At 36.9% G+C, this 9,652-nt stretch overlaps 1 pseudogene; it reads left to right on the plus strand.

The window, feature by feature from the left end:
* The first annotated feature begins 2,358 nt into the window (after positions 1–2,358).
* Positions 2,359–8,938, plus strand: LOC125136720 (olfactory receptor 4K17-like; annotated as a pseudogene).
* Positions 8,939–9,652: the final 714 nt, after the last annotated feature.

Here is a 9,652-nt window from a genome sequence, read left to right on the forward strand (position 1 = left end):
GGCAGATTCAAACAATAACGGATATGTGAAATCTCTGAATACAAAGAGCTGACTATGTTCATTGTACTAAACCATTTCACATAAGGTATAATCATTTTATAGAAGGGTCTTGAACACCCATAGGTCTTGATATTCATGGATATCCTGGAATTAATCCCCAGTAGATACCAAGGGACAACTAGTAGCAAACAAAATTCAACAATGAATTAAAAGGATCATGATCAAGTCAAATTTATGCCAGGAATGCAAGGAAGGTACAAAATCTAGCAAGTCAATCAATGTATTACACTACATTAACAGAACAAAGATAAAGATCTTGATTATCTCTATAGATGCAAAATAAAATGTGACAAAATTCAACATCCACTTTGATGTCTCTAAACAAAGTGAGTATAGAGGCAGCACACCTTAACATAATAAAGGCCACACAGGAAGAACCAATAGCTAACATATGCAACTTTGAAAAGCCTAAAGTTTTTCCTCTAAGGTCAAGAAGAAGAAAAGGATGCCCATCATTACTACTTTATTTGGCATGATATTGGAAGGCCAAGCCACAGAAATCAGACCAAAAAAAAAGGTTAAAAAGTGTAGAAATTGGGAGTTCCCATCATGGCACAGTGGTTAACGAATCCGACTAGGAACCATGAGGTTGCAGTTAAATCCCTGCTCTTGCTCAGTGGGTTAAAGATCTGGCAATGCCATGAACTGTGGTGTAGGTCGCAGCTGAGACTCGGATCCCATGTTGTTGTGGCTCTGGTGTAGGCTGGCAGCTAAAGCTCCGATTGGACCTCTAGCCTGGGAACCTCCATATGCCACAGGAGCAGGCCAAGAAATGGCAAAAAGACAAAAGAAAAAAAAAGTATATGAATTGGAAGGGAAGATATAAAATTGTCACCATTTGCAGATAACACAACATTGTATGTAGAAAATCCTAAAGACACCACTACAAATATTTCAAAAACAAAATGAAGCAGAAAATATCACAATACTGTAAATCAGCTATACTTCAACAGAACTTTAAAAAATAAAAAAATAAAGAATACAACTTACAACTGCATCAAGAAAGAATAAAAAAATAAATCTAACCCAGGAGGTAAAGGACCTGTATTCTGAAAACTATAAGACACTGAGGAAAGGAATTGAAAATAATACAAATAAATAGAAAGATGTACTGTGCTCATGGATTGAAAGAATTAGTACTGTCAAAATGTCCATAATACCCAAAGCAATCTACAGATTCAATGCAACCCCTATTAGAATACAAACAGCATTTTTTTTACAAAAGTAGAACATATAATCCTGGAATTTGTATAGAAATACAAAAGATCCCAAATAGACAAAGTGATCTTAAAAAAGAACAGGGCTGGAGATATAACATTCCCAAATAACAAAGTATACTACAAAGTTACAGTAATCAAAACTACATGGTACTAGTACAAAAACAGGAACATAGATCAATGGAACAGAAAAGAGATTCCAGAAATAAAATGTTCAGTTAATTTACAACAAAAGTAGCCAATGAGTTCCCATCATGGCTCAGTGGTTAATGAATCCAACTAGGAACCATGAGGTTGCGGGTTTGATCCCTGGCCTTGCTCAGTGGGTTAAGGATCTGGCATTGCTGTGAGCTGTGGTGTAGGTTGCAGACATAGCTCGGATCCTGCATTGCTGTGGCTCTGGCATATGCTGGCAGCTGCAGCTCTGATTGGACCCCTAGCCTGGGAACCTCCATGTGTCATGGGAGCAGCCCAAGAAATGGCAAAAAAGACAAAAAAAAAAGTAGTCAAGAGTATAAAATGGGAAAGACAAGATCTTCAATAAATAAAATTAGGAAAACTGGACCACTTTCTTACAACATATACAAAAATAAACTCAAAATGGAATAAAGACATAAGGCCTAAAATCCTACAACCCCTGGAAAAAAACACAGAAAGTATAATGAGTGATATTTTTTGGCTATGTCTCCTCAGCAAGGGTAACAAAAGCAGAAATAACCATATGGGACTATGCCAAACTAAAAAGCTTTGTGCAATGAAGAAACCACCAACAAAACTAAAAAGCAACCTACTAAGTGGGAGAAGATATCTGAAGATGACATACTAATCCCTGATAAGGGATTAATATAAAATTATATAAAGAAATCATGCAATGCAATATAAAAAAATCCAATTTAAAAAACGGACAGGGGACCCAAATAAACATATTTCCCAGGAAGTCACAATGATGGCCAATAGACATGAAAATATGCTCAACATCACTAATCATAAAAGAAATGCAAATTAAAACCACAATGAGATATCACTTCATACCAATCAGAATTCCAATTATTCAAAAAAATCAACAAATAATGTGTCAGCAATGATGCAGAGAAAAGGGAATACTCCTGCCCTGTTGATGGGAAGGTAAACTGGTGCAACCACTATGGAAAGCAATATGGAGGTTCCTAAATTGAAACAGAACTACCGCATGACCCAGCAATCCCAGTCTTGCATTTATCTAAAGAAAAACAAAAACACTAATCAAAAGTTAAATGCACCCTTATGGTCATTGCAGCATTATTTACTATAACTGAGATATGGAAGCAACCTCTGTGTCCATCAGTAGATGAATGAATAAAGCTGTGGTAAATACATACAATAGAATATTACTCAGCTATAGAAGATAAAATCTTGACATTTGAAACAACATGGATAGACCTAGAGAGTACTATGCAAAGTGAAATAAGTTATACAGGAAAAGACAAGTATTATATGATCACTTATATTTGGGATCTAAAAATAAGACAGAAGTTTCTGGTCATGGCACAGTGGTTAATGAACCCATGAGGACGTGGGTTTGATCCCTGGCCTTGCTCAGTGGGTTAAGGATCCAATGCTGCAGCAAGTTGAAGCATAGGTGATAGTTGTAGCTTGGATCCGCTGTTGCTGTGGCTGTGGCACAGGCCAACAGATGCAGCTCTGACTCGACCTCTGGTACAAGAACTTCCACATGCCATAGGTATAGCCATAAAGAGAAAAAAATAAATAAAAATAAACATTCCAAACTCCCTCATGGATCTAACTTCATCTATCATGCCAAACTATCACTGTACTAAAAGACCAAATGATGATAAATCATTTTTTTTCTGAAGCACTATACCCCGAACAGACAGAATTCTCATTAGAATCTCCCCCTGAGGATTCCCAAAACTTTCTAGCATGTATTGGACACTACCTAATACTAATGAAAACTGTATTAGGAAATCCCCAGGTTGGAATTTATATACCTTAGTAACTTGTTCCTTCTTACGGGACAATGGATTCAGAGGCCTCCTCACCCAGGCCATCTATTTTTCTGTTTGAACTAATTGCTTGTAGCTGCTTCTGAAGTGGTAAGCAAAAAACACTTTGCAAAATTTATAATTAAGTCAATATATTTGCCTGTTACAGCTCACACAAAAAAGCTACTGTTAACTGAATCTTATTAATCTGCCATGAAAAGACACTATCTCAGGCTTGGAAAATGAGTCAGAGATTCTAGAAAATGGGCCAGAAATAATTAAACTCATAGTTAAGAAATTTAAGTGAAATGATTTATTTGAAGTTCCTAATACAGAGTCTGGAAAATAGCAGAACCTCAAAACCTGATTCTTATTTATTGATATTGAGGGAAGAATTTTAAGGCTCCATTGTATACCAGGCACTTTGCTAGGGGCTAAGATGACAGTAATAAAAAAAAGAATTAATAAAAGAATTAGACATAAATACATATATTTATTTAATTCTGTATTTAGAATATTTGTTAATTCTATATTTAGAATTAATAAATGAATTAAAGACAGAAATATGTATATATACACACACACACATATATATATGTATATATATACATTACATTTCAACTTAAAAGGGCAGTGCCAGGGGAAAGAGAATAGAAAGTCAAGAAGATTCATTTAGGCCGATGTATGCATTTCTTAATAGAGAATTAAATTTCCTGAAACCATCCTTCCTAGAAGCTTTTGTGGAGAGAGCCAGGCTGCTGCCAAGTTAAAACCATTAAAACAAAGAGCCAGCTCACAATAAACCATGATAATTTTAGAGAATCTAAGCATTTTTATGCTCAAACAGGTAGCTATATTTAAGCTTTTGTTTTGGTGTTGTTGCTTAGGCTCCAAACAGTTCTAGGAATGAAACTGCTAGTGCTAGAGTTGCTGATCTCTGGGCTCTTGCTGAGAGTCTGGGAAGAGTAAAAAGAGATTAGAAAATATAAATATGTTTTAAATAAAAAGTACAGCCTTGTCCTCTACACATCCCATTAGCTGCATAAACTCCAAAAATAAAGGAATCACTTGGGTTCAGAGACTCCAGTGACTCCTGCCTGTAATTACCCCTTCCTTCTTCTTCCTGAGCTCCCTGTGTGATCTACTCAGCAGGCCTGTGTAATTCCTCTCTGCAGTGAGAAGGGCAAAAACTCAATACCCAATTTCTCTTCAGTGTAAGTCAGACTGGTAAACAAAAGAAAGAAATGGAGCCCTGGAAAGGCTGGCTAAACCCAAGTAAGGAACCAATGCAGATGTTACCATTTATTCAGCAAGTGAGGAAGACCATGGGAGGTAAGGATTCAGTAAGAGTCAGAATGTTTGTAGTGTTGTGTTAGGCAGGGTGGGGGTGGGAGTGGAGTCCTAGAGGGGACAGGGATTGAAGATTCCTAGAAGCTGAGAGTGAATTGTGAAACTAAAATGTTAACCATTGCTTTAAAAAAAATCCATTATAAAATACTTATTCTTGAGGGGCTGAACAGGTTCACCTAACTGACCAGAATCAGGGCAGAGTCAGTGTCCTCACCTGAGAGCAATATAGAAAGGACATTTGATCAGGAAAGCAGACTCTTTTTTAACAAAGCACAAATCTTTAGCCCCTCTGCTCAGAAATCTTTAGTTTATGTCCCAGAATTTGTGGAGGATTGAAACACAAACAAAAGGCAGAAGAGGCAGCTGGATTCAGAGCTCCACAGATGTACCTGATAGTACAGAGCAGTATATTCAGAGTTATGAAAAGGGTTATAGAGTCAGAATCCAGAAAAGTACTGGTATTCTGCTTGAGGACAAACTTGTTAAGTGAAGCCCTAATACCCAGACCAGGGAATTAACTAAATTAAATGTGGAGATCAGTTGTCTAAAGTCAGAGCAGACCAGAGCACCAGCTCAAGTCCTTGAATGAGAAGTAATTTTCATTCCTAGAAAAGGTTTACAAAATACTTCTGCTGCAGCAAGACACAGCAGGCCAGAGTAGGTGAGTTTGGTGTTCTGGTGTGAGAAATATGGGGAAAGTGAGAGGCAACAGCTTAACTTTATTAGCTTTTCCCCTGAATTTCAAAGCATTTCAGATATACTACAAAGGTATGAAACTGTCCAAATTTATGGCTGAAAATATGAATACTATGATATAATAATGAAAATATTCTGAAGCTTCTGTTATACAAAACTGCTCAAGGCATGCAGGGGTTTTCCGTTCTTGTCCTATGGTCCTAATGTCAACTATCAAATTCAGATTAATGTTAAAAGTCATTTTTATACAACTACTGAAATGTATAAAAATGACTTTTAACATTAACATTAGTGAAGGCTTTAGAGTAGAATATAACTTGTGAATAAGGAGCAAATAAGCATGGAATAACTATCAGTCCCATGCCAAGGGGAGATTACATATAAACCAGGTCATGAAAGAATTTTGCTCCAGGGAACCAGACTGTTCTACTCAAATAACAACTACAATACAAAAAAAGACTGAATGTACTAGTGTGATTATAGTGCAGTTTTTCAACATTTTATTTTCAAAATGTGCATGTACCTATTAATTCTAGTAAGTGCATTATCAAAAATTATAGTATTTAAAAACTTGAAATGGTGAGTTCCCACTGTGGCTCAGTGGAAACGAATCTGACCAGCATCCACGAGGACACAGGTTTTGATTCCTGGCCTCGCTCATTGGGTTAAGGATCTGGCGTTGCCATGAGCTGTGGTGTAGGTCACAGCCACAGCTCAGAGCTGCCATTGCTGTGGCTGTGATGTACAACAGCAGCTACAGCTCCAATTTGACCCCTAGCCTGGGAACCTCCATATGCCATGGGTGCAGCCTTTAACAAACAAACAAACAAACAAAATTCAAAACACAACACCTGAAATGGCATGCAAGAATATGCTAAAGTTAAGACTTAACTCTCTGGTTAGGGACATAGCTTTGGTGTCATGAAATTCTGAGTTTGAATTCCAGTTGTTTAAATTATCTATTTAAACTTGAGGAAGTTCAAAACAGAAATAGTGGTGATAACTAACATTTCTATGTGAACTATATGCCAGATTATGTGCCAAGTGCTTTGCATACAATATTTCAATTAAAAACTCAAGCTGTCTATATCTTACACTTCATAATTATTAATTTTGATATATAATTTCTCACAAGAATGTCTACTATAAAAAGTAGTAACAAGTAGGTTTTGATGGCCCAGAAAGTCTTGAAACCAGCTGCTCTTCCCTCCAACCTCTCCAAGAATCTTTTGCAGTATCTTCATTTACCACTTATTCCACTATTTCACCTGAAATACTTGCTTTCATTGAGGTTTGCTCCGCTCGTCCTCTTCTTGTACTCTATATAATCTCTCTTTGTTATAGTCCCCACCCCCAAAGCCTGCATTACTGGCCTCTGTTCCTCTACTCTTGCTTTCTCCACCACCTAAAGGATTACTTGCTTCTCTTCTTCCATTCAATAACATCTCTGCTTTGTAAAGAGAATGACCAGTTCTATCAGCCTAGAGATCTAATATGAACACTGTTTATATTAGCCTAACAGTTTAATATTTCATTATTAAAACCTCCCTTACTCTTGATTTATCTAAGAACTAAGGAGACTTAATAAAACATGATCAAACTGTTTCCAAGCACAGACAAATAAAGCACTGCAATGGCCATCAGCCCAGTTGCTTTTGCTATTGCCATGCTGGCTTAATAGTGAAAATTTATACAAGTAAAGAATGACAAATTAAAGTCTTGCTTGTTAAAATCTCTAATGGTTTCAAAGTGAAGTCTCATGCCTGGGCTCTAATGGTACACAGGTGTTTTCTTCATGCTCACCTCCTGACTCACTTATCAGACAGGCTTGGAATCCAAGGAGCCAGTTCCACTTATGCAATGCTCAAACAAGCTGCCTTCTATAAACATTTAGAACGCAGCATCTTTCTTACTCCCTCTATAATGTGTGGCCTTTCTTAGGATATGAAAGTGTTACACAGGAACTCAGAATATTCACCTCTGCTGCCTAACCACAGCTGCCTTTGCAAATTAAAGACATTTAAGACCTCTCCGGGAATGTGAGTTTCCACCACAGCAGGCCATAGGTAGTGATAATTACATTAGGAAATAGAGTCTGTGCCAGAAAGGCTTCCCAAAAATGTGAAGAGATTAGAAGCTCACTTAGGAATCTGGGGAAAAGAGAGCAGTCTGATTCACTCCAAATCTCACTGACTCAGCTCAGGTTTATAGCTGTTGGATCACAGACCATTCAAAACTCTTGGACTAAAATACAATTTCTTAATATAGTTGTGGGAATACAGTAACTCCCAGCTGTATTTAAAGTTTGAACTTTAAAGAGATTGCTCAAGAGTGCCAAGCCCCTCTGTCCTCCGAGGAAGTTAGATGAAGGGATCTCATCTCCCATAAAATCACAAAGTTCTGAAAGATGACAATATTTCCTCTTATCTATAAAGACAAAGCATATGCCTCTGAGTTATGAATTGCTTAGGGGAATCAAGAGATATGAACAGGTTGTTGTTATAAGTTGGGGTTAAAAGTTGACGGTTTATATGTCCTACTTCTCAGCGGTAACAGAATAACATGAAAAATGTCAAAGTCAAATGAGATTTGACCCAAAGGAATAAAAAGTCTGGCAATCTCCATGGTATTAGTGCTTTCTTCTTTCTTTATACAGGTCATCCTGTGCAGAACAATCCATACAATTGGAGACCATGGAGAAATTAAATCAGTCAAAATTTCAGAATTTATTTTTCTGGGACTGACCAGTTCCCAGGATATACAATTTCTCCTTTTTGTGCTTGTCTCCATTATCTATATGGCCACAGTTTTGGGTAACCTTGTCATTGTCGTTACAGTGTTTTACATCCCAAACCTGAAGACTCCCATGCACTTTCTCCTGGGGAACCTCTCCTTTGTGGACATGATCCTTGCTTCATTGGTCAGCTCTAAGATAATTGTGAACTTTGTAAAAAAGCACAAGACCATTTCCTTTGCTGAATGCTTCACACAGATCTTTCTCCTCCACTTATTGGGTAGAGTCGAAATGGTGCTTTTAGTTTCCATGGCTTATGACAGATACGTGGCTATTTGTAAGCCACTACGTTACACGACCATCATGTACAAGAAGGTGTGCCTTTTGCTGATAGTGACCTATGGTTCTTAGGTCTCCTTCACTCGGGGCTTCAGATACCTTTTTGTTGTGAACTTGCCTTTCTGTGGTTCCAACGTAGTGGACAGCGTTTTCTGTGATCTCCCCCTGGTGGCTAAGCTTGCCTGCATAGATTCTTACATTGTACAGATAGTCATTGTGGCCAACAGTGGAATGACCTCTCTGAGCTGTTTCATCATTTTGCTTATTTCCTACAGTCTGATTCTCATAACGATTAGGAGCCATTCTTCTGCTGGGCAGTCCAAAGCCCATTCCACTTTGAGTGCTCACATCACAGTGGTGGTTCTTTCCTTTGGCCCATGCATCTTCATCTATATCTGGCCCTTCAGCAACCACTCTGTGGATAAGTTTCTTGTAGGTAGTTTTACACTGTTATCACCCCTATCTGAACCCAATTATCTAATACTCTGCGAAACAAAGAAATGAAGACAGCCATGAAGAAATTCTGGGGTGCTTTTGTGAGTTCTAGACATGATACTTAGATTAAAAATACAATTTACATAGAAACAGGGTATTTTTAAAGTTTTTTTAAAGGTATTCTTTTAAAAGTTGTTATTGATCCACACAGAGTAAGTCAATAAAACATGGAAAAATTATGAAAGTCAGACATTCAAGGATATTTTGGATGCAGTACCAACAAAAAAATTAAAAAGCCATTAGAATTTTTTAAATGAAGCTGACTGAATAATAAGTTTTCAACTAAAAACTCACTAGTATTTAAGAGGAGTTGGTAAATACATGCTTTTTCAAAGTATTACAATAGTACTGATTGAAAGGAAATAATAAAGTGACTCCTTAGAAAGTCTACCACAGAAAGTCTATTCAATCAGAATTATTTGATACACACTGTAGGCCCAAAATTGGTTCTCTCTCTTCTTAACAATATTAAACTCTGAGTCAAAACTCACCTATGGTACCTCCTAAGAAAACAGTAACGCTGATTTTCAGAATCTACTTACGCTACCAAAATAATTCATTTTTCTTTTTGCCCCCAAAATGAGAGTTCTTAGAGATGCTTTTAAGGTTGCTAATATTATCAAATCTTACTCCTATCTTCCTATTCCAAAATTTCTCAATTTCAGAAACTCTGTTCCTAACTCCAAAAATAAGATCTCAAAATTTAGAAAAAAAAAAAAAACCTGCTTTTTTTTCCTTAAGAGTAATTTGAATTAAAAATATATTATTTAGGACTTCCC

This window comes from Phacochoerus africanus, chromosome 9 (genome assembly GCF_016906955.1).
Source record: "Phacochoerus africanus isolate WHEZ1 chromosome 9, ROS_Pafr_v1, whole genome shotgun sequence".
Taxonomy (NCBI): Eukaryota; Metazoa; Chordata; class Mammalia; order Artiodactyla; family Suidae; genus Phacochoerus; species Phacochoerus africanus.